The sequence below is a fragment of the Myotis daubentonii genome, chromosome 12, assembly GCF_963259705.1.
Source record: "Myotis daubentonii chromosome 12, mMyoDau2.1, whole genome shotgun sequence".
Classification (NCBI taxonomy): domain Eukaryota; kingdom Metazoa; phylum Chordata; class Mammalia; order Chiroptera; family Vespertilionidae; genus Myotis; species Myotis daubentonii.
This window is the reverse complement of record NC_081851.1, coordinates 27,995,681-28,022,884: the sequence shown is the minus strand read 5'-3', so window position 1 is coordinate 28,022,884 and position 27,204 is coordinate 27,995,681.

Here is a 27,204-nt window from a genome sequence, read left to right as displayed (position 1 = left end):
AGTGACCTCATTTTAATTTAATTGCATCTTCAAACATCCAATCTCTACACATGGTCACTTTCTGAGCCCCTGGTGGTTAGGCCTTTAGCGTATGGAATTTGGGAAGGGTCACAATTCAGCCTATAACATTACTTCAGTCTGCTGAATGCATGCCATGGAACACAATAAAGATTTTGCTAACGCTAAGGTAAATCAGAGTCAATTTGAAATAAAAGCCTGCCTGTGATGACTTTTTCAGGAGAGTTAAAAAACCATCTTCTCACATCTTCATCCCCAAGGATACAGGGTGCCAATATTAACTATAGAACTGTATATTTGCGCTCATCTATTCATATTGAGATGCCTCCCCATAAATGCAGCAGAGGAGCTGTGACTATGTAAAGCAGGGCTTGCGATAACTTTCTTCCATAGATGTGAAAACCAGCTCTGATAATTGACTTGCCTATGGCTACCAGGCAGGTCAGTGACTTCCCCAAAGCCCTGATTTGTCTGATAATGACTACCACATAGAATCTAATCAGTTGGCTCATCAGCAGCTATATGAAGAGATAAAATCCCCATTCCCTTGTCTCTAAGCTGTCGTGAAATGGGATCATTATACTTCTCTTTTTGCTACCACAGGAAACAATGGCTTATAAGTTAATTCAAAGAAAATTTGAATTTGTAAGATTAGGGTATAATTATAATGTTCTGCTCATCTTCCTGTTGTTCCCTGGGGCGGTGAGTGTGGTAGGCACAATAATAGCATCCCAAAGATGTCCCTATCTAGAAACTGTGAATACATTAGGTTCTAAGGTAAAATAAATAAATAAGTAAATAAATAAATAAAGTTGTAAATGGAATTAAGGTTGCTAATCAGCTGACCTGGAGATGACACCATTATGATTGGATAGACCCCAAATAATCACAAAGGTCTTTAAATATGGAAGAGAAAGGCAGAAAAAGAGTCAGGGTGATGTGATATGAGAAGCTCCCAAGCCATTGATACTTCAAAGATAAAGATTTGGTGTTGTATTTTATTTGTGCTAACTCATTTTAGCCAAAAACACCCTTTGGGTAAAAATTAGTCTTAAATTTCAAAAATGATTAAAAACACAAAAGGTAAATTATAAAAACTTGAAGCAAATTGTTCAAGTAGTTAGTAAGCATCAGAGTTAGGTTCACCTAAAGGTCTCTCTGCCTCCAAAGATCCAAAACATTATGCTATTTTTAAAAATATAATTACTGTGCCTATGCAAAGATTATGCTCAATAGTGTCTTGCTGCCACAGTTTATTAATGATTACTGGCTTAATAGAGAAGTGAGAAGTTGGTTAATAAGTGGGTGCATTAAAAAATGAAAATGTTAAACACCTTATAATCATTCAGAAAATATATTTATATATTTTATAAATTTTACATAATATATACCTTTTGCAATATGCACCACATAGACTGTATATTTATTATATATAAATGTATTTTAAAATAAATTAAAATAAATTGGAAACAATGATTACTTTTTAAAATTTGGGGGGTGACACTGATTAATAAGATTATATACATTTCAAGTGTACAATTCTGTGATATATGTTCGGTATATTGCATTGTGTGCCCACCATCTCAAGTAAAACTATCATCTGCCATCATATATTTGGTCTCCTTTGCCCTTTACTACCTTGCCCCTTCCCTCTGATAACAACCATACTGTTGTCTGTGTCTATGAGTTTAATTTTTATGATTACTTTTTAAATGTGAAGAATCTTGTAATAAATATGTGAAGTGTGCTTTTAAGTAATAACTGAATGTGATATTTTCCCATGTCATCCAGACATTTATCCTTGAAGTTGGAGCCAAAATATCACTTCATAAGCTCATGCTTGTTAAGGGCGATTGTGTTTTTGACTCTCCCAGGTTGAGTTAAGCTGTCATTCCTCTGTGTTTCTTCTGACCTTATATTCTCTTGATTATATACATATATCAAAATAAATTAATTTTGTCTTGATGGTAATTGTGAAACAACTCAGGAAAAGATCCTTATTAATCTCTATATTCCATGTGCTTAAGTAAGGTACTCAATAAAGTATGCTAAAGTATATTCAAATATATCTACATCTGAATATTTTCATTCTTTGTCATAAGATTATACCTTTACCTAAATTCTGCCAATTTCTTCTGAGATCCCAATGCATTCATTTTATATTTTATTTTTTTAACTTCAGTATTATTATTTTTAATATTTTAAAATATATTTTTATTGATTTCAGAGAGGAAGGGACAGAAAGATAGAAACATTAATGATGAGAGAGAATCATTGATTGGCTGCCTCCTGCACAAATCCTACTGGGGATTAAGCCCACAATCTTGTACATGTGCCCTGACCGGGAATTGAACCCATGACCTCTTGGTTCATAGGTCAATGCTCAACCACTTAACCACACTGGCCAGGCTAACTTTAGTATTATTTTGGCAAGTCAGGTTTTGCCTCCCAACATCTAATGTGTTCAGGCTTTTTGGTAAGTTATTGAGGGTATTTGAAAGTAGTTGGATGTGTAAACCCTGAGAAAGAAGACACCTGTGAAGAAGGGCTCCTGGTGGTCAACTGACCTAAGTTTTAAAAAAAATAGAGCCTAGCAACCCTTCTGCACTGGAGCATCTCACGCAAACTGCCCTTTAGAAAGAATTCTGCACTGAACTGCCTGCCTGCACTGTGCTTCTGCCCTTATAAAGAAGTCAGCCCTTACAACGGAGTTCCTAAAATCCTATTTCAACCAATAGGACTGAAGCTTTCCCCATCCAATCAGAGATGTGTAGCTCCAACCAATCAGAGTGGATTTATTCTGACCAGTCAGAGCATTGCCTTTCAGACAAATCAAACTGTGAGTACATGGAGTCCTCATTTGCATGAGGACCAACCGATCCAGGACCAGTGGCAGGGTCTTCTGTCTATACAAGCCAGTTCTCCTCTTCTCCTCTGTCTTGATAGAGTACACATCTAACACTGAGGACTGTTCTTCACTGGTTGAGCTGAACCACCAAAGACATCTCCTGGGGGCAGATCAATATAGGCCAGTGCAGATTGGCAGAACAGACTGGCAGAGAAGGAACCAACCAAAGACAGCAGAGCAGCACAGTGTAGCACAAAGCAGAGCAGTAAGGAGCAGAGCAGCCCATGAAGGTGCAGAGCAGAGCTGTTTAACCAAAGATGGGCCTGTTCATGGAGCTGCCTCATAGCAGTAGTGTGTTCACAGCCTGTGCTGTTTCCCAGTTGAGCTGTTTGCACTGAATAAAGTTTCCTTTTTCATTGCACCTGAATTGGGGATTCTTGTTGGAGTTGAATTGGCGCTAATGAGCATGGGTTGATAGAGATAATCTTAGGTTGTTGGAAGCATACTTTGGAAAAATTCTCTGAGCTTATAGACTGGACTGAAGGTAGGAATGAAATGTGAGTTCTGTAAGAGGTAGGATGAAACTGAAAGCAAAGACATTACTTGGGGCTATTGTTATAGCTCAAGTAAGATAAATAATATGAAATAGGAAGTGGGCATAGATAACAGTATGGTGGTTGCCAGAGGGAAGGGTGTTGGGGGAAGTAGAAGAGAGTAAAGGGGGGGTGATAAATGGTGATGGAAAGAGACTTGACTTGGGGTGGTAAATACACAATACATTATGCAGATGATGTATTGTAAAATTGTATACCTAAAACCTATATAACTTTATTAACCAATGTCACCCCAATAAAAAAATAAAAAGACATGGGCAGTGATTTCACAGGAGTGAGTTAACAATTGCATGCAATAAGAGCATTGCACATGAGGGGATAAGAAAAGGAGAAATCTAGAATGACTCCTCCATCGTCAGCCAAGTTAAAGAAGTAAGCTTTTTAATATGAATTACTTTAGTATTAAATCTCTTGAGTAGTTATTCATTCTTTGCTACTCTTAATGAAAATCTGATGTTGAAGACTTTCTTTTATTTTAATATATTTTTATTGATTTCTGAGAGGAAAGGAGAGTTAGAGAGAGATAGAAACATCAATGATGAGAGAATCATTGATCAGCTGCCTCCTGCACACCCTGTACTGGGGATGGAGCCTGAAACCCAGGCATGTGTCCTTGACTGGAATCAAACCCGGGACCCTTCAGTCCACAGGCAGATGCTCTATCCACAGAGCCAAACCAGCTAGGGCAATGATGTTGAAGACTTTTACTTTTCAAGTTTCCAGATATATTTCCTTTGCTACCATATGTCATCAAGTGAGCATTGAGGTGTTACAAAGATCAACTTTTTCTTTGCCTGTATCTGAGACTATGTAAACAAGATTTAAAACAACAACAACAACAAAAACAAAAAACCCACAACTAAATAGTTATATGGCAATGACCTGATAGGATAAAGTTCTTTGAGCTGAGTTCATTTGAGTCAGCACCAACTTGTGTTTCTGTATTTCCTGTGCAAGCAGCTTGATTAGAGTTTTATAAAATGGTTGTGTATAATAAATTTTAGTGTTATCTATAATGATTTTGATATTGAAAGTCTTCCTAGAACAAGGTACAATTAAAGGATGCCATTATTTCACGTGGTTGCTGTCGCTCTAGCACCATAATGTCTGATGAGGTCAGAGAGAGTTAGCATGACTGAAGCAAAAAATCTCTCTCAAAAAAACTGCCTTTTATCTTCCTTCTGGGAAATGTAATTCTCTTTTAAAGATAGAGTTTAATAAGATCATAAATTACAATTCAGAATTTTATGAGGTTTTTTTAGCTTTATATTTTATAAGTTCGATAAATTAATAGCACCAGCTCTTTCTACTATTTTAGAATATCCTGCCTTAAGAATACTAACTCCGGACACTAATTCTAAAATGTCAACCTGAGGTGGTTTAATTTTCACCATTATTGTCTTTTTAAAAGGAATATATCATGCAAATATGGAAGTATGAGCAGTTAATATAGAAGTTGATATTGGGTCATTTATCTTCTCACACTGGAATATTTTCACAATTTAAAAAATCCTGGTTCTATGCTTCTCAAATATAGATACACAGGAGTAGAAACATCCATTTTGCAAAATGATAAACATAACATTTCAATGAACAGTTTTTATACACAGATCTCTATAAAAAGAAAAATAAATGGTGGTTACATAAAAAACAAAACAATCAAACAAAAAAACACACACCACACATTTCAGTTGGTGCAACCGGATAAATAAATGGATCAAGTAGGCCCTATTATTTTTCTGTATTAAAAAATATATATAATCCTTTTTTTCCATTGATTTGTAGAGAGAGTGGAGAGGAGATAGGAGGCGGAGTGAGAGAGAGACACATTGATTAGTTGCTTCCCACACAGGTCCCTACAGGGGCTGGGGAACCTGAAACCAAAGTACATGCCCGAGAACTGGAATCTTCAGTCCTCGGGCTGACACTCTAACCAGTGAGCCAAACCAGCCAGTGCAGGCCATATTGTTTTTCCATTGTAATGAATGGTTCATCACTTTAACAAGTATATAATGATATCATAACAGGTGAAAACACCATGACAAAAATATTTGTAGAATAGGTTGCTTTCTCATTCTTTTTCACTAGAAAGGATACAGTATTGAAGATAATCAAAATTGTGCCATGTCTATGGTTTTCCATAAGAATTAGCTACTTTTCTTCTGCAAGCAAAAAATTTCCCTATGTCCCAAACAGACTACTATAATCATTTAAGAGCGCACACTTCCTACACCCGTTATGTTAACACTGATTTAGTTTTGAGTAAGCATTGTTTGTTGGTATCATATTTTTAGGATTGTGTGGTCACACAACTGCTTGTTGTCATTGTCTGGAGTTCTTTTGATGACCTAAGCAAAACCAGCCTTTTCTTCTGCTAGCATGTCTTACTACATGACTACTAGCTTTATTTATTTATTTTCCCCCCAAACAAATTCCTGTGTTAAGATGAGTTATCTTCTTCCCACCCCGTATACTGCCCCCCACTGCCCCCCCCATGATGGTTCACCTTTTCAGATTTTATAATTTCGTAGTTCTTTTAAAGTTATTGTAACCTTATTCTTTGGTATTTAAAACTCAACTCTATTAATTTTAATGCTCCCATTTCAAAATCAATGTGAAGTTTTTCTTCATTTCTCCCCACAGTATAACTTAGAGATGCATGAAATATTCCCAGCCCAATTTCATTCTCCCAACTCCTGTCTCATGGAGGATTTATCATCCTCATTATGTTTGGTAATCATTCGCAATTAATTTGGTTTGTAATGCCTCATGTTGTTGAATTGAACAGTTAGTCATACACAAATATACAAATTATAGTTTTGCTTTACTTTTTCCTGAGTTGATTAGTTGATTAGGAGGTTTGTTGCACTGTTTTCTAATCATTCACCTGATTTATACATATATGTCTCTTTTATGCTAATAAATTATAAAATAAGCCTTTGACTTTTTTTTTTCTTTTATGATCTATACTTTTATTTTTAAATTATAAACTTCCAAAGAAAAGGTTGGCAATTATAATTTAAGTCTTAGAATAAAAGTCAATTGGTAACGTGAAAAATACCATTTGCTATATTAAATCTTAAAGACTTAGAGAATAACATTTACCTAAATGAGAGAGGTTTCTTTTTTAACATTTCAAAAATCAAGTTGTCATAAAGAGAGATGTTATAGAACTCACAAGAAATAATTAAAATGTGGCTTCTAAGGGATTTTCTCTGAAAACTATAAGGCAGCAACTATATCACTCTCCCAACTGTTCAAAGGTGACATGGAATTGGAAGTTTTTTCAGAGAGGCAGCTTTCTCATTTGGATCAGGTGTGCTTTGCTTCAGTTATCAGCTCATAAGCTCAGTAGACCGATTTTTTTTTTTTTAATTGTAATTCAGACCTTCAAGAAAAAACAATCCTGTTGGCCCAGATTGCATTCCACCTTATCTCCCTTTCTGAAAAACTGCACCTGGGAAATGGAACCATTCATTTTAATTACTGCATAGGTATAGGTGATTGGAAATGGGATCTCTTAAAAGATGATAAATATAGGCAAATTATTCAAAAATTGTTTGTGTCTAAGGAACATCAGGTCAATTGTAGGGGAAAGAAAATGAAAAAAAAATTGTGGCAGGTAGATCCTACTCTGGAAAAAAAGCTAACTAACATTTTCTAATAAGAAAACAAATGATAAAATGAATATTAGATATTAGGAGGGAAGAAATAATAATGTAAAGGGCAAAACTATGGATAAATAAAACAGTCTTTTCTTCTACACTTGATTTTTCTAAATTATGATTGATGGTTGAAGCTAAAATTATAACTATCTAATGTGGTTCTTCATATATAGAAGGAACATTTATAAAAAAATATATGATAAAAAGGGACATAAAGGGAGGTATGTTTTCTTCTCTTGGATTGGTAAAACTTAACATCAGTAGAATGTTATAAGCTTTATTTGGATAACAAATATCTAGACAAACCACTAAAAACTGCTACACATAGGTAAGACTGAAAAATATTATAGGTAAACCAATATGGAATCATAATAATGTTTGAGTAATCAATAGCAAGATGGGAAAAGAAATATTGTCAAACAGAATTCAATGACATATAGAAAAAATTATGAGTGGTGGCTAAGAGAGATTTATCCCAGTGACACAAGCATCATTCAATATTTGAAAATTAGTTAGTATAATCCGCCATATCAATAAGGTTAATATAGTGAAATCATATAATCATATCAACTTATGCAGAAAATAATTTCACAAAATTCAACACCCACTCATGATAAAAAAAATAAAAAGAAATATGAATAGAGAGGAACTTTTTCAACTTCAAAAGTAACATTTACAAAAACCTACAAGTAGCACCATAAAAAATAGTGAACAAGTAAATATTTTTCCCTAAGATAATTTAATTGACAAAGCAAAGATGTTTTCTCTAATTACTGATATTCAACATATAACTGGAAGTTCTAATCACTGCAATCAGCATAGAATAAATAAAGGCCTATAAATTGGAAAGGAAAAAATAAGTTCTGTTTTTTTATTCTTTTTATTATTATTATTATTGCTTAAAGTATTACAAAGAGTATTACATAGGTCCACTTTTTTTTTCTCCCCTTGACATTCCCCCGGCCTCCCCTACTCCCCAGTGTCTTATGTCCATTAGTTATGCTTATATGCATGTATACAAGTCCATTGGTTGATCTCTTACCTCCCCCCCCTTCGCGCCCCCCAACCCTCCCTGGCCTTCCCGCTGTAGTTTGACAGTCTGCTCGATGCTGCTCTGCCTCTGTATCTATTTTTGCTCATCAGTTTATAATGGTCTTTATTATTCATAAATGAGTGAGATCATGTGGTATTTTTCTTTCAAGAACTAAGTTCTTATTTGCAGATGATCTTATAGAAAGCCCAATGAATATATATAAAAAAATCTTGCAATTAATAAATGATTCTAATAAGGTCACAAGACACAAAATAAATGCACAGCAGTGAATTTTATTTCTATACACTAAAAATTAATATGCAAATATCAAACTTCAATATATAATAGCATTTACAAACACTTAAAAAGAATATTAAACACTTAGGTAAATCTATCAAAACAATAGGACTTGTATACTGATATCTATAAAGTGCTGATGAAATAATTTAAAAAGACATAAGTAAACAGTTTGGAAGACTCAATACAATAAAGATGCCAATTATACCCAAATTGATTTACATTTTTTAATGCAATTCCAACCAATATCTTAGTTAGGTGTTTTTTTTTCCGTTTTTTGTTTCTTTTTTTTTTTTTTTTTAGAAATACAGCATAACTTATATGAAAAGGCAAAGAGATTAGAATATATAAAACAATTCTGAAATAGACTAAAGTGCAAGGAATGATCTATCAATTTTAAAACTTGGTCTGCAGCTATGATGCAGTACAATACTGTTAGGCCCAGTAATCATGATTGTGTGGTTTTGGCCAAAGAATAGAAATGTATATTAATAGAAGAGAATAAAGAACTATGAAATAGAACCAAATAAATATGCCCAATTTATTTCTGATAAAGATAGAAAAGCAATTAAATAGAAAAAATAGATTTTTCAACAAATTAAGCTGGGATTATTGTACATCTGTAAGCAAAAAAAATGGATTGAAATGTAAGTCTCATGTTATATAAAACTAACTCAAAGTAGATCATGAAATTAATGTAAAATGTAAAACTATAAAACTTGTAGATCAAAACAGGAGACGATCTTTAGGATCTGGGGGGAGATAAAAGTTCTTACACTTCATACTAAAAACATGGATGAACTGATTGATAAATAAATGGCTCGAAAGATCATTGCTAATAAAAAGCAAGAATTAGGGAGGAAAACTCTGGAGAACAGAGACAAAGAGCCTTCATAATGAAGTTTCTGATATCAGATCAAAAATAACAATTACTTATAAAAAATACCTACATAAGAAATTTTTCTCAACCATAAAATAATGTGTTAGTAGGCTAAAAAAAGTAGTTATTTCTTTCCCTACAAAAAGTAACACCTGACAATTGAATGGAAATATATTCTTTCTAACTAAATGAATAAGCATTTAATTACAGAAAAATGATTAAATAAAGAAAAGAAAATCAAAATAGTGTTTGACATGTCATCTACATAATTAATTGACAACAAACAGTACTATTCATGAATTCAAGACCCAAGATATACTTTACCAAATTGTTGTTCCTCATAAAGGTAACAGTTATACACTAGCAGCTCTGCAAGAAATTATGAAATGTATCACTCCTACTCCTGCCATGGAGAGTCTAGAAAAAAAATGAAACAAACAAAATAATTGACTGTGAAGATTTGGTATAAAATCTTTATCAGCACATAAATATAGACTTCAGATGAAATAATGTTGATTTGTGATGTTATATTAAAAATTGGTATAGTTATCACAAAGATACAATAAGATATCTAATTAATAAAACTATAATTTCCTTGTAATAGACTAAAGCCAAAATCTCAGAATGAATAGATTAACAAAATAATTCTGAGAGTGGACATAAAATGTGGACACGTGGGTATTCAATAATTTATCTTTCACATATAATATCCAAATACATAATCCTATATAATAAAAGGCTAGCATGCAAATAGACTGGTGGAACAACTGAACAACCAGTTGTTATGATGCACGCTGACCACCAAGGGGTGTGTGAGGAACATGGTGGGCATTGGCCGTGGTGGGATGGTGGAGCAGGTGAGCGGGGGTGCCAGAAAAAGGCAGGGTGCCAGACAAAGGCACGGTGCCAGTCGCTGCCATTGGCCGAGCCTCTGGTGGTTACTGAAAATTCTTTGCTTCCCTGTGCTGCAGTCCTGCCAGGTGCTCACACCTGCTGCTGGCGCTGGCCCTGCTCACACCCGCTGCTGGTGCCTGGTGCCGGTCCTGATCCCTCGGCACCATCAGCAAGTACCAGCGACAGCTGCTGGCCCTGATCACCCCTGAAGGCTTCTCCAGCTCCCCTTGCTCCTGAGGGGCAATTGGGGCAGCAGCTGCTGCTCGTACCTGCTGCTGGCGCTGGCCCAAATTGCTCTGCGCCTTCAGTGGGTGTGAGTAGGACCGGTGATGTCAGTGCATGGGAGCTATAGAGTCTGCAGGAGCTGGGACAGGAGACCACTTGGGCTGTGGCAGGAGGGCCCAGCAGGGGCACGGAGAGTGGACCAAGACCCGCCCCTGTGCCTACTGCAGCCTCGAGGCCCACAGTTCCTTTCAAGGTGCACAAATTCATGCACTGGGCCCCTAGTTAATTACATTATTAAAGTTGAGTAGTTTAGAAAGGTAGATCTAAAATATATTAAAGTTATAAAATATCATAGCAGACTCATAAATGAGATATGTAAAGATAAATATATAGATTATGTAAAGCTCTAAATGCAAGGGTCAGGACAGAAGTTAATGGACATGGAAAGTATCTTAATAAATACTGACTATATTACAAAGATAGAAAATATTGAAATCGTGTAGGATTGAAAGAGCATGAAAAAATGAAGGCAACATTATGAATTTAAACAGAATATGTAACTGTCCAAAGAATAAAAATCTCAGTGTTAATTTTGAAACAATAAACATAAACTTATGGACAAAGCAAGGATTTCTTGGACAAACCTGACAATGATGGTTAAAGAATAAGAAATATCATATTTCCTTGATTGAATATGAGTAGAGGACGAACCTCTTCTTTATTTCTTCTGATATCTTACCTGAGTTTATTACCATGGCCTGCATGCTACAGAATGGGCTAAGCTTTTCTAAAAAACAAGAGTTATGAGAGACTTATTTGGGAAGTAGATCCCAATGACATTGAATAGGCTATAAAAAGTATCGAAAATGCCATGTACAATCCTGGTTATCAAAGCTGATGCATAGCCAGGGCATTGCCTAAGTCAAAGCTCACACCGAAAGAGTCATGCTGGCCATGGCCTCACTGAGGGGCCATGCTTCCTGATACTGATAAGGCTGTAGTATTCTGGAGAGCTAATTTACTGACTTTCAGAGTCTATGACATTGGTCTGGCAGGTCCCACATCAGTAGGGAGAAATAACAAATAATGATAACAGCACCAATAATTCAGAAACAACAAGACCACCAATGATAACGTGCTTGGTATGTTTTCAGGTATGCCTCTAAGAGAATTACAGATATTCATTTCGTGCTTTGAACAATCCTATAGCAGAGGTGCTACTATTGTCCCATTTTACGAAGGAAACTGAGACACAGTGGTAAGCAGGTTATTGGCTCCTACAAAATCACGGTTGTTCATTTTTTTTAAACTTTAAGCAAAGGATTGAGAACCCCTCATGCAGGGATTTCACGTTGAATATTTAGGTGAAATAATATAAAGGTCTTGGATTTACACACCACCTGGTAGAAAAATAGGTGCTTAGATATGTCTCTTATTTTGTAGTATGATTGCAACTCTCTACCTAATAGTCACAGATGGCAAATATGGCTTGTTCTAAAGCAGAAATCGGTAAGCACTGTGTTAGAAGATCAATGTCATGGAAGTGTATGGTCACCTAGCAGTTTGCTAGGTGACAAGAGTCCCAGCCAGGTCAAGGCCCAGATAGCAGAAATAATGTGAACAGTATGTGTTGGGCTTCATACATATAAAACTATGATCTTGGATGATGGCTCCAGGGTCACGTAAAAGTCTCAGATTAAGGGGGAATAGGGGATCAATGTTTTATGTTTTAATCTTTATTGTTCAAAGTATTACATATGTCCCCTTTTTCCCCTCATTGAGTACTTCTAGCTGCCCCCACTTCAGCCCCCTGCCCCAAGCCTTCACCACCCTAATGTCTGTGTCCATGGGTTATGCCTATATGCATACAAGTTCTTTGGTTGGTCTCTTCCCACGCACTTACCCACCTCCACCTTCCCTCTGAGGTTTGACAGTCTGTCCCATGCTTCTATGTCTCTGGATCTATTTTGTTCACCACTTTATTTTGTTCTTTAGAGTTTAAAAAAATAGATGTAGTTGGGCAAATGGCTCTATTGAGTCATCTCAAAGAACATTTCTGAGCATTTTTACAAACTGGCATTGCAAATATAAATGTCTCATTTATTCCCGTCATAAAGATCCAGCATGTCATCGTAGGCAGGCCACTGAGCCTCGCCCTAGCAGCGTGTGTAGATTGTAATGGTGGCTCTCTCATGGCAGGTAGGGTCAACCAACGTGGGTTTTAAAGCTGTGTTGAGGTCCAGGAAAATTTAAATCTGTGGGCTAGAAGGCAATAGAAAATGTACCACTTCCTGTCTTGCGTTGACTTTCAAATATTCAATTTTAAACACAACAGCCTTTTTTATTTATTTATTTATTTATTTATTTATTTATTTATTTATTTATTTATTTATTTATTTATTTTTTTATTGCTTAAAGTATTAAAAAGGGTATTACATATGCTTTTTTAAAACTTGATGCTTTGTGTGTCCTAATACAAGCCTGTCTACTAAAAAAGGGTGATGAGCTGTCTGGCATAGGGATCTTTTTGGAGTCAGGAATATTGTCAGGAACACATTATTTTGTGGTGTCTCACAACCCCCTTAGCTGAGCTGGCACACCTGCAAAGGGAGGGTGTTACTGGGCTTTTGGGAGCTCTGGTGGTGTGGTGCCCTGGAAGTTACCTTCCTTTGTGACCTCCCAGGGCTACTGGAGAAAATGCTTCAGAGGCAAAGGAAACTAATGTAGTCGGGAAACAAATACTAAAGATTGAGGGACGCATTGCTGCAAATCCTGAAGGAAAGAGAATAATATACTTCTAACCTCACACAGAAACACATGATCTGGGCCAAGAGAAAGAAAAGAATCCAATGCAACATGTGAATGACTTTGACCTCCACATTAGGACACACACATGCTTGCCACTTCATATGCTTGCTCCTCAAGAGAGATTCCCTAGCAGTGTTCTTAACCATATTTGTTTGAATGAATCTCTAGCTGTTTGGTGAAACCTGTAGACCCTTATTGGAATAACATTTTAAAGTGCCTCAAATAAAATACATAGGATCTATAAAGAAAAACAATCATATAAAATATATGTTAATCTTAAAGTTAAGAGCAACACATTTGTTAAGTCAGTTGGGAGATGAGTAGAGAAGTGAGGATCCTATTTAGAGTCCCCAAAGGGTTCACACATTGTGCCTGGTTCAGAATGTCAGACCAAGATATTTTACATTTATCCTGTGGGTGAAAATGCCGTGACTTGCCTGGCTGACATGGCTCAGTAGTTGAGCATCGGCCTATGAGCCAGGAGGAGGTCACAGTTTGATTCCTGGTCAGTTCACAGGTCTAGGTTGCAGGCTCAGTCCTCAGTGGGGGGCATGCAGGAGCAACCAATTGATTCTCTTCATTGATGTTTCTCTTTCTCCCTTCCTCTCTAAAATCAATAAAAATATATTTTTTAAAAGTACTGTGACTTAGGACCCCACAATGACTGACAAATAGCTTTAGTGTGTTTTTTTAAGAGAATTAGAATACGTAGTTTTAGCAAAAGAAATGAAACTTTAATGTCCATTATGTTATTAAAGGATATTGTGACTGTTTGGAGATTTACAGACTTAAAAAAAACAAAAAAAAACTTCATGAGGAATAAATTAAAATTCTCTCATATTTTGGAGAAACATATATACACATCAAAACTAACTATTCACTTTTAATATACAAAATCTCAATTCCTACATAGCAATCAATTTCTTTTTATGTGACCTGGGATCCCCATAAGATCATCATAAAACGACAGACTTTTTTTTTTTTTTTTTTTTTTTTTTACAAAAGTGCATGGAAGTTATAAAACTCAATTTTTAAGCAATAAACTAAAGAGAGAATTTTGTCACCAGGATAGATTAAAGTTTTTGACTAAATGAATTTTCTTGCCAAAGGGGCTTACAGTACTTCACAGAATCTATTTTCCTGACAGAATAAATCATTGCATGTGACGAAAAATGCAGTTCCTCAGAAAGGATTTAGTTCCTCCCCCAAATCCATTCCCTTTGTGGAAATATATTTTGCGAGGCAGCAGCAGTTCCAAATCTTAGATTCCTTGGGGAGAGCTGTATTTATACTCAGCAGTATAGGTATTTACAGATGGTGAAAAGTTAGAGAAAGGTGTGAAGGGTACAGACTTTAGGCACATATCAATTTTTCTTTGACTTAGCATTTGGTGATTCAGAACTTAAGACACCATTCTATAATTTGAATTGTCTCTCTCTCATCAAGTTCTGTAACAAGCACATTTTATTATGTGTGTATTTGAATGCAGGATTAATGTGAGTAAGGCATAGGGCAGAGCAGAGCACATGATCAGAATGAATAATGAGGGCTTTTGATTAACATTTTTATAAATGTGAATTCATGTTTTGGGATCTAACAAATGCTATATTTGACTGTATATACTAGTAATATATATATATATAGTTTAGAGAGAGGCTCTATAATTTAAGTTCTCTTTTCTAAAGACTAGTGTCACAAAATGTTAAAATTAAAACAGATTCAAACATTTAGGGTCAGGGGTGGGGGGGTGGGAAGCAGAAATGAGAAATCTTCAAATATTGCTCAAGTATATCTATGGTTTTTGTTCAACTGAAGGATATTAACTGGTAATTACATAATATCATTATAATGAAGAAATGCACTTGATAATAATGGTGCTTATTATATAATTGCAGCAAAATGGAAAGATATGAAACATTATAGTACACAAACAACAATTGTTGCTTAAACAATTTCATATACCTATTATGGATTTAAAAATTCTATACAACAAGGAAAGAAGCTTCTCATGGTAAGAAACTTTTCCATTCTTATGTGCGTAGTGATAACCGACTATGTAATTTGTGGGGTCCAATACCAAATGAAAATGTGGGACCCACTTTTTAAATTTTTTAGGAATTTCAAGATTGTAACAGCAGAGTATTCAATTAAGTCTGATCTCCCTGAGCACACCCAGTCCTGGACAACTGCATAGATCACGTGTCCATGATGCCAGCCCTCCCTCTGCTTTTTTATTTTAAATCCTCACATGAGGTTATTTCCCCATTGACTTTCAGAGAGAATGGGAAAGAGAGGGAAAGACACAGAGAAGTATTGATGTGAGAGAGGCACATTGATTGGTTGCCTCCTGAATGAGCCCCAACCAGGGCCTGGGCCAAGGAAGAGCCTACAACTGAGTTACATTCCCTTGACCAATCGAACCCAGGACCTTCAGTCTGCAGGCAGACAGACATTCTATCCACTGACCCAAACTGGCTAGGGCTGCTTTTCATAACATTTGAAAGATATATATATATATATATATATATATATATATATAAAGTTAGAAAAAAATACCATAAAGAATAAAGAAAAATTTAATGCTGTCCACAAAACTGTTAAGGTTTTAATAGATTTAATTTTTTCCCTTTTCCTTCCGGGGTATTTCTTCTTTTCATATATTCATTCAACAACCATTATTGATCACCCATATGCATCATGTAACACTCTACAGGTACAACAGAGAATAGAATGGCTGCAGTGTGTGCCTCTATGTATTTTTTTCATATTTTATCTCCTCTCTGGGCACTCATAATGACATGTTTCTCTCTTAATCACAAAAGACAGCTTTAATCGTATGTCTCAGAAATAGTAGAAGGTATGAGCCTGATTCTTATACAGCAACCTGTCATTCCACTTCCAACCTTACTTATATCATGTCTCTGTTCCTTCTGTTTTGCCAAGCGAGTAGAGTGTCCATTCATCTTGTTATTGACCAATCAGCTATTAAAACTGATGTGCATTCTCACCTCCTCAAATACTTTGCTAGATCAGATAATCTCTCTTTCTTCATTATATCCAGCTAGCCATTAAGCAGATTAATAGTTGATATCAGCCCTAGCCAGTTTGGCTCAGTGGATAGAGTGTTGGCCTGTGGACCAAAGGGTCCTGGGTTTGATTCTGGTCAAGGGCACATACCTTGGTTGCAAGCTCCTCCCCAGCCAGGGCCCCTGGTCAGGGCTCATGCAGGAGGCAACCAATCAATGTGTTCCTCTCACATCGATGTTTCTCTCTCTTTCCTTCCCTCACTCTATCCTTTCCCTAAAAATCAATGAAAAAAAATATCCTTGGGTGAGGATTAACAACAACAACAAAAATAGTTGACATCACTCAACTCTACCCACTTTTCAAAATGGCAGTTTAGCTTAACTCATTTTCCTATTTATTTCCCAGAAATACTTTTTTTCTTTTCAAAATCACACAGAAACTCATATTTTATAAAATTAAAAAACTCACCAGAGTCTATTTTCATTCATTTGTCTTTCGGCAGATTTTTCACTGTTTATCACACACAAATTCTTTTATTTTTAATTCAATTTATTGGTGTGACAGTGGTTTATAAGATTATATAAATTTCAAGTGTACAATTCTATAATACGTCATCAGTATATTCCACTGTGTGCTCAACACCCAAAGTCAAATCTTTTTTTATAATCATATATTTGACCCCCTTTACCCTGTATTATCTCTCTATCCCTGTTTCTCAGGCAACCACCATGCCATTGGCTGTGCCTATGAGTTTTTGTTTGCTTGTTTTTCTTATTTGTTCATTTGTCCCCAAAGTGACTAGTCATCTGCTGGTGTTATAAACATAGTGAGCACTGTTTCGTTTGGGATGCTGCTCATAGCAGCTCATTCTTATTCACAAAGAGCATGAAAGTTGCTTGAACAAAGCCAGAGGGAAGCAAATGCTCCTTTTATGTGCCATCAAAATCCCATTAATACAGTTTCAATGTTGTCTACAACATAAATCCTTCTTCAGATACCAAGATGCTTTCAGGTTTAAAGATTTTACATATAATGATTCATTTTATCCTCACATGAACTTAGGATGTACGTACTAGTATTATCTCAAGTTTACAAATAAGATACAATGTTAAGTGTCAGTAGAATTTGCAAACTGCACTACAAATTTCAGACTTACCAGTCCCTAAAATCATGTGTTACCTTTTAAAAATAAATTTGTCTCTCTATATAAAGATATACACTCTATTAGGTTTGTTTTTCTGAAGAACCCTGATTAATAGAGCCTATAACAGCATGTTAACCAGTATACTGAGAGAAAAGGAAAATTCTGAAGGTTATTTTCAGAGATTGTGACTACTTTGTCACATGTAGACACTTATACTAGAAAACGCATTTGCTTTGATGTCACAAAGGGGGAACAGGGCTCCTTAGTAAGAATAGTGTCAAATACTCTAAATATTTTAGCTTGGATATTAGAGGCACATGATTAAATAATAGAGTAAAAATATACTGCAGGAAAATTATTCTGCAAAGTACACTCTTTTTTGTAACTTATTTATTAACTAGAGGCCCGATGTACGAAATTCGTGCATTGGTAGGGTCCCTAGGCCTGGCCGGCGGTCAGGGCTGATCTGCAGGGTGACTGGCGGGGTGATCGGGGGCCCCCCGCTGGCACCCGCCTTGGCTGGCCTGGGGCCTGCATTGAGCATCTGCCCCCTGGTGGTCAATGCATGTCATAGTGAACGGTTGTTCCACCAGTTGTTCCACTGGTTGTTCTGCTGTTTGGTCAATTTGCATATTAGGCTTTTATTATATAAGATCAGACTTAGTGAAGGCAATTATATGATTTAGAGTAAAAAAATATGGTTTGAGTATGATGTCTGTCAATCAGTAATTGTACGACCTTAAGAAAAACCCTTTATACTCCACCAGCAGTTTGTCCATAAAACAATAAACACAGTAGGGAGGGGGAGAAAGCTTTCCTGTCCTACTTACCTCACAGACAAGTTGGGCACGTGAGAGAGACGAGGTCCTAACAAAACTAACACAAGATAAAGGAGATAAAGGAAAATTAAAAAACTCTCCAAACTCCTCTGAGTACAAGATTACATACTTCCTAAATTTCAATTCAACACTCTTCGTAAATTCCACTCTGTATATAATTTCAGGAGTATGATAAAGAACCCACATAATTCAAATAAAATGAGAATGTATGCTTGCTTATCAACCACAGAGTATCATCAAAATTGCACATTTTATTATCATTTTAAATTAATTTTTAATAAATTTATAGGTATTTAATTACTGTGAGGAAAAAGTTTAAAATTGTCAGTACATTTCCTGGTTTATTAACATATTACTATTATTTTCTTTTATTTTTGGGGGGTTGTTTTGTTTTGGTTTTGGATTTTTTTGGTGGTGATAAATATAACATATTTTTTGTAATCTTGTCTTCTCTAATGTAATTCAAAAGTAGTAGATTTAAGTGAAATTAAAAATATGCAATCATTATAATCATACAATGGAAAACACACATTGATTTTAAAAATATTCCATGAAACTCAGCCATTCATTGAACCAAATAATATATAGACACAGAAGAGAACACGTGGAATAATGCTATTGTTATGAAGTTTAAAAAAAAAACCAACTAATTTTTGTTGCTAGAAATAAGTATAATGGTTAAATTTGGTGGGAGATTATTGAATAGGAAGTGAAAGAGGACTCCATCTGAGATGATGAAGTGCGCATACATGTTCTTCTTGTTGTATATGTATAATACATACATGAAAGTACCTGTATGCAAAAAAGCAAATATGTAAAAATTACTTGTTTACATTTAGATTTGTATAGTTTATTATTTTTATAGTATGTCTTGATTTTTAAAAATTAAAGATATTATTTTTAAGAATATTATTTTGATATCAAGACAACTCTGTAATCTTCCTTAGATAACTCCATTTTATAGACACTAATACTCATACATATACTAATACTTAACTTTAAAATGTTATAGAAATTATTAAAAATATACAGATTTCAAAAAAGCTGAACAGAAAAAATAATCTGTAGTGCCACTAGAAAACACTGATAAATTTTCATACGCTTTTCCTTCCAGTGTTATTGTTATAATTTTAAATGCAATTATGCTTATATGCTGAATTTCTGAGTACTTGTTTCTTAGTAAGAGAAGTAATTCTTGTCAATTATATAAGCATTTTAATATATGCAAACAATATAATTAAATAAAAGTTATCTCTTGTCCCACTACTCATTTTAACAAGTATATATTTACATACCTGTAAAAAGCACACCATAAAATTTAAACATACTAAACATAAAGGTAACTACATGCCCTAGAATAAGGTAGCCTAATATTTGATTTTTGGCTTTGTATAATCTAATACTTGGAATAAATTGCATTATTATTATTATATAGGATTATCAATAAATTAAAAGTTATTATATACTTTCCCTTAGTCTAGAAGTAGATAAATATGAAGAGTGGGTAGAACTAAGCAAACCTTGAAAGGTTACCCTCTTGCACTGGGGTTATAGCATCCAATCTGCAGTACATGACCAGAACTATTCTTGAGTTGACAGTTCAATATTAATTTTAAATTTCTGCAATACATTTTATTTCTTCTTTTAATTTATTCCATGTTATTTTATTATATGTATCTTGTTAATTCAATTATTTGAGTATTTATTTCATGAAGGATACATTTTGCCTGTCTGGGAAATTCACTTCTGTTGATTTCATACTTGAAAGAGAACATTGCCAGATGAAAAATTATTGGCACAGAAACAATATTTCTTCATGAATCTGTTACAAATAATCTTCTGCTTCCTGACATGGAGTGCTAATCAGATATATGATGTGAGCTGAGAATTATTGCTTTTGTAGGCAACTTGATTTTCTATTTTTAAAAAAATATATTGTATTGATTTTTTACAGAGAGGAAGGAAGAGAAAGAGAGTTAGAAACATCGATGAGAGAGAATCATCGATCAGCTACCTCCTGCACACCCCCCACTGGGGATGTGCCCGCAACCAAGGTACATGCCCTTCACCAGAATCAAACCTGGGACCTTTCAGTCCGCAGGCCGACGCTCTATCCACCAGGCCAACCTGGCTAGGGCTGATTTTCTATTTTTTAATGCCTAGATATATAAAGGCACTTGTCTTTGTAATAATGACTTTAAAAATATAGTCAAAGGTATGTTAAGATGTAGTTCTCATTGTTTTTCCTTAGGTATTGTAACCCTTTTAAGTTGATATAATTAGGAGTTATAGAAAATTTTTTGTATTATTACTGATAATGATGATTTATAATGAGTTAGTTTGATTCATTTATATTTCACCTTATCAAGCACACTACTATTTTTTAACTCTGAAGATTAAAAATCTTCAGAGTTTGGAGAATTTCTGGAAAAAATCATCAGATAATGACTGGAGACTTTCCTCTTGAAGTCCAAGTTCAATTACTTAAATTATAATTACTTAAGTGTTACTTCCACTCCTAATCTGTATAAAAAATAAATTTTAGCATTTTGATTTTGGTGTTTTTAATTTTCTTGCCTTTATTTCTTATCTTACTTATCTTTTTTATTTTATCTAATTGACTTTTTCTTTCAATTTACTTGGAACTTGTGGTTTTTCTACAAAGGCCATGCTTTCATATAGCTTACTATTTCTATTAAAAATTTTTAAATTTCTTTTAGTGTTTATAGTAAATTACTTATAATTATCTGCTCCTTAGTATATGATGATGTGCCTTTTTTCTCAATCTATATTGACTTTTATTAAGCCTTATGTTTTTAGCTTTTGTGTTTTCTCATCACTCAGTCAGATGAAACTCCTCCATTAATTTTATCTAATAAACAGGGTTTGAGTATCCCCTTTGGCACAATTTTCTGATTAGTAAGTAGTGATCAAATCTCTTTATTACATCTAGAGTGATGACAGGTAGATATTGAATGACTTTATGCCAGTTCCCAGTTCCCATAACAGTCTTTGATATAATGTAATTCTGTTGCTCTGAAATACAGACTTCTACTGCTTAACTCTAAACACATAAATGAATAAATAATCAATGTCACTATAATTCTTTGCCCAAATTCTCATTATGTTTTCTCTCTGGCTTTGTGGCGGTTATAAAAATTATACTCCCCAGATTGTGATGCATCTGCTGTCCTCAATGAACCTATACACACCCTGTTCTACGCGTTTAGCAATTGCTCAGACTTGCTGGAATGTACATGTGTGAGGACATAAGGAGGATGGTTTTCCGGTGGCCAAAGGCCATTTGATCCAGGAATGGATTTCAGGGCTCTGAGCTTATGTTAAGACTGTGTTTCTGATCCAGGTGATAGATAGGGGAGGGATTGTGAAACAGACTATTTCCCAGTTTCTGTCAGACCATCTCACTCAGTGTTTAATACCACTAGACCAACCACTGTACCCAACTGAACTTTGGTTTATAGTTAATGTTCATTTTGGTTGGTAATGTGAGGTCTCATCTTTTATATTGTCTCTACATAAAATATGATCAAAAGCTAAGGGAGAATATGCTGGTGATTCCTGGCCAGAAATGTTATGTTATTTTAAAATATAAGTCAATATTTTTTCATTTATTATTTTATAATAATTATTCTCTCTTCTTTTTTTTAACCTCTGTTGCCATTCTTAAGTAAGTTGTTCAATGTGTTAGAATGGAAAAGTTATTATGCGTAAAAAGTTTGGGGCAGTATAGTAGAGATCCTAAAATAGTGTTTCCGAGAAATACCTTATTGCACATATTTTAACTTATAATGATTTAAATATGACAATAAAACAAAGGAAAGACACGCACATCCAAATGTTAAGTTTGTATACTGCAAACTTGTTTAACTGAATTAACTAAAAAAGGCTAATCATCAAGAGCCTAGTTGTATGCACTTAATAATTTCTGTGCCCATAGGGAGCTCGAAAATCAATATGAATGTACATGTCTATACACATGCATATTATACATATATTTTTACTAACAAACCAATTGCCTGCATTTATTATGTTGGAGAATATAGTTATAAAGAAATGCTTAAACTTGGAAAGTCAAATTCTTTGGGGCTAACTAAACTAATGTTTCTGATAGATAAACATGACTACAGATTATGTGCAATGGTCACATTTATTTTCTTAATAATATTTATTTATAAGAAGTCTGAAAGGAGTCCATATCAGCCACCTTTGAGAATTTTGGATAACACTTATTTGACAATTAATGGAAAGGTCAGTATACAGTATCTATAGGCATATTTGTTATAACCTCTCTCTCTCTCTCTCTCTCTCTCTCTCTATATATATATATATATATATATATATACAATTAGAAGTAGATTCTGTCATCTAATATTTTAGATATTTACTCTCCTTACCCACCTCCTTATAATAGTAGTTGTTACAATGACCTGAACTTATTAGGCCTTCAATAAATAACTGGTCATTGACTGATTGTATACACAATGATTATTCAAAGATGATCCCTAGATTTCCTATGTGCTCTAATATGTATTAGAATATATATCATCTAATATATCTAATCTATCTATATCTATATACACAGACACTTAGATACAAAGAATAAACTAATGGAGATTGTTGAAAAAGATGAAGGAAAATAGGAAATACATGCCTTTTACATATAACCTTGTACAAAGTAACTATAGCATAAACCATTTTTATTTAGATGCAGGCTTCCTTATCAACATTGTATTGTGTAAATCTCTGTTCTTAGAGTCTCCAACTTACAATAGAATGGAGATTTCAGGTGCTTGGCAAGATGCATTGCCAAGTTTTAATAAAATTCTGCTGACAATAGACTTTAGAGTTAACTACATTTCTGACTTTCTTAACTATAAATCCTTCAGGCTTGGCCATCTTTCAAGGCAAAGCTGCTGGAATTATTCATGCTTGGGATGTTGCTTTAAAACTGAATCTTAACTAGAAATACCTTGCAGAGAAAGAAGTCAGAAAATGGTTGAGAATAAAAGTTTACAAAATTAAGGCAGTATGTTTGTTTGTTTCATTTGTTGCAAAGTAGGTACATTGCCATACGATTTTTCACTTAAGGAGATAATAATGAAGAATAACAAAATACATAACCTTGAACTACCACACAGTGTGGCTTAGATAGGCAAATTTTCAAACAGTGACCTTCTCTTTTTATATAGAATAAGCAAGTGGTTTGCAGGTAGGGGAAATATTGCTTCCAAGGGACATTTTGCCACAATTATGAGGGAAATGGTATTGTCACCTAGAGGCCAGGGATGCTGCTAAATATCCTACAATTCGGAGGACTGTCCCTCAGAAAAACAAGCATAAACTAAAATGTCTATAATGCTGGGATTGAGAAAACAAACTAAATTAAGAGTGTTATTTTTAATAGCACAACTGTTTTAGTGGGTTAAGTTTTTACTAAAAATCTGAGATTGTACCATCCTCAGAACTTAAACATCCTTCTTGCTTCAAATCTTTTAAGTTGTGTAGTACAAAATTCAAGGACTGGCATTTCCTACACTAGGGAAATCAGGGTCCTTTGGACTGAGGGGTATGTGTAGGTACATAGCATTTCAAATTCTAAAAAAATTGAAATTTCTACATAGAAATTAAGTCCACCATTAGGTACTTAATTTAAACATTTACACTAAGGAAGCCAACATGAACAAATGTTTCCTCTCCCCATTCCTCAAGAACAGAAGAGGCACACATCTGGTATAGCCAAGACATGGACTCTAGACTCCAGGTGCCTGGAAAAAAAGAAAGCCGATGTCTATTTACTGTAACCATAGAGGCAGTGGAAGTGCTCAAGAGGAATTGGGGGGGGGTGATGGAAGACATTGGGGAAGCATATTTTCACATTTTATAAATCAACTAGAGGCTTGGTGCACAAAAATTGGAGGGTGTCCCTCAACCCAGCCTGTGCCCTATCGCAGTCCGGGACCCCTTGGGGGATGTCAATCTGCCAGCTTAGGTCTGCTTCTTGGGGTATCTGGCCTAAGCATGCAGTCAGACATCCGTCTGGCAGCCCGGGAGCTCTCGGGGATGTCTGACTGACAGCTTAGGATTGCTCACCCTGGGGTGTGGGCCTAAGCCACAGTTGGACTTCCTTAGTGCTGCCAAGGAGGCGGGAAAGGCTCCTGCCACAGCCACTGCACTTGCAGCCATCAGCCCAGCTTGTGACTGAGTGAAGCTCCTCCTGTGGGAGCACACTGACTGCCAGAGGGCAGCTCCTGCATTGAACATCTGTCCCCTGGTGGTCAGTGCACGTCATAGCAAGCAGTTGTTCCCAGGCGTTCTGCTGTTAGGGTCAATTTACATATTACCCTTTTATTATATAGGATGGTTGCAAGTTTTGGGAACTAATATAATGAATCTACCTGAAATTATAAATGTATATAATATCCATTACAATGATAGTACTATTGAGAATCTAACCCATAGACAAAAGAATCAGTTCATAAGGACACATGTACAAAGATGTTTATGAAAGTAATTTAGTAGAGTCTAAAATATATGAATACCCATCTAAAGAAAGTAGATAAGTAAATTGCGGTACATGAAATGTTATGTAGCTACTGGAAAAAGAAAGTGTTGGCGCTTCATCAGAAGACCCAGTAAGAAGGAATTGCCTTGTTATCATGAGTGAGAAAAATGCAAAGAGTGCATAATATGATCCCCTTTACATGAAATAATTAATGACAAGTAAGCTCAGTCTTTGTGTATATGTGTGTAAATGTGTACACATTGTGTGTCCATGTGTGTTTAGGTAGGTCTGCACAGAATTACCAAATGGATGTGTTTCAATGCAAGGCAGTGGCAGTGTTTTCTGTTTTTGTACTTCCAGGGTCACCTTGCCTTTCACCTATTTCCCAACTGGGGTCCTCTAGGCCACTGTCCATTCTTTGAGTCTCTGAGAGGCTGTGCAATGTGTTTACTTATTATTTTCTTTAAGATAACCAGGATAGAGTTTAATGCTGGCAACAGATAGCTCTGACAAATCCACTTAGGCACTGTTGTTTGAACTGTAGCCACCAAATTACCCCTGGTGAGACGCCTAGGTCCTCAGCACCAGATCCCCACTGGCTGTCAAGCTCCCTCCTGGCCGTCACTCTTCCATGCCCAGGCTGTCTGTGTTGCTCACTGATAGGCCTATATCATAGTCATGGAAGAGCCCTTCTCACTGCTGAGATATAGAGAAAAATGCTTTATTGGGGGTTAAATTACACATAAGCTGATTTTAAAACTGGAATATATCTCGACCTAAATGTTACCTCGCATGTTGAGACATCCTATAGCTAAAATGAGAAAAAGTAGCCAGGGAAAAAGAATGAGTGTTCTGTCCTCAGAAGTGGTTTCATCTACAGTAGGAGCATGCTGAAGAAATGTTCACAATTTAGGAGGAAGTCATCTAAAGAGTGCATTTCTTCACCATCCTCCTATTCTGGTTAAGTAGCAGGAACATATTTTAAAATGTTCGTTTACGTTTAAATGCATTTTAACTGACTAAAGTCACTAAGTATATCTTCTTATGGCTTGTAACTTACCTTTAATTTCTTCTCATTTGTCCTACCAACGGGTAAGAGGGATTATTTCTTTAGACTCTCATTTGACAATACAAATCATTTTTTAAAAATATCCTTTTATTGATTTCAGAGAGAAAGGAAGAGAGAAAGAAACATCAATGTTGAGAGAGAATCCCTGATCAATTGCCTCCTGCACATGCCCCGCTGGAGATCAAGCCTGCAACCTTGGCATGCACCTGGACCAGGAATTGAACCATCACCTCCTGGTTCATGGGTCAACACTCAACCACTGAGTCAGACCAGCCGGGCACAAATCATTTTTAATTAACCTTAACAGTGTACTTATTTGCAAGAAAAAATCTAAGGTTGAAAAATGTTTTAGTCTGAACAGTTACATTTTTTAGCTACAATCAAGTCCCATATAGTGACTTTATAACACTATCTACCTATAATAAAAAAAGCATAACATGCTCATTAGGCCAGACAGCCGGACGACCTTCCAGAGGAAGCCGGGTCTGCAGGGGCCAAGCCCCTTGTACGGATTTCGTTTATCAGGCCTCTGGTACACTTAGAAATTAAAAAATAGCAGGAATGCCCTTGACAAACATAACAAAGAAAAAATTAAATAACACAGTATCTATTCATTTCTAATTTCTCCACATCACATGTATACTTGGTACACCAGAATGCTATCTTGGCTTACCTGTGAAGAATCAATATTGTTTTCTTGTTTCTACTAGTTAATAAAATAGATTTAGTAATAGGAAGAGCCACAACCAGTTTCCTTTTCCCTTTAGTTATCAGTTACCAAGAATTAACTACTGTAAAATTTCATGAAATGGACTGGGCAGCACTGCTGTAATTTGCAATTTAAATAAGTGCTTTTTGCTGTTTCCTAACAATATCGGTGACTCTTTTTTTTTGTTTTAACCTGAAATGACGGTTTCCTCAAATATTAATTTTAAACAACATGACTTATTGTACGTAGATAGTAGAGTCCGTTTTGATTGGGCTTAACATTACTTTGCAGTGTGCTTTCAATTAAGAGGAATCCAACAACAAATAGCAGAATTCCCTCAAGTAGGGAATTAAGTTGATTAAAAATATGAATTTATTACTGTTATTTTTAAATATTTAATGGATGGGTGAAGTCAACTAATGAAGTTTCAGATTAGTGATTACAAGCCATGTCAGAAGTGACATGATGTCCTTAGATCAGAACTTTTAATCTAAACATAAGGATTCTTAAATTGTATCTGAGTCTATCTCTTTGATGATTACATGTTTTAAATAGACAAAAGTAATTTTGTGGGTGACTAATTCCACAGATGGAAAATCATGCCTACCACC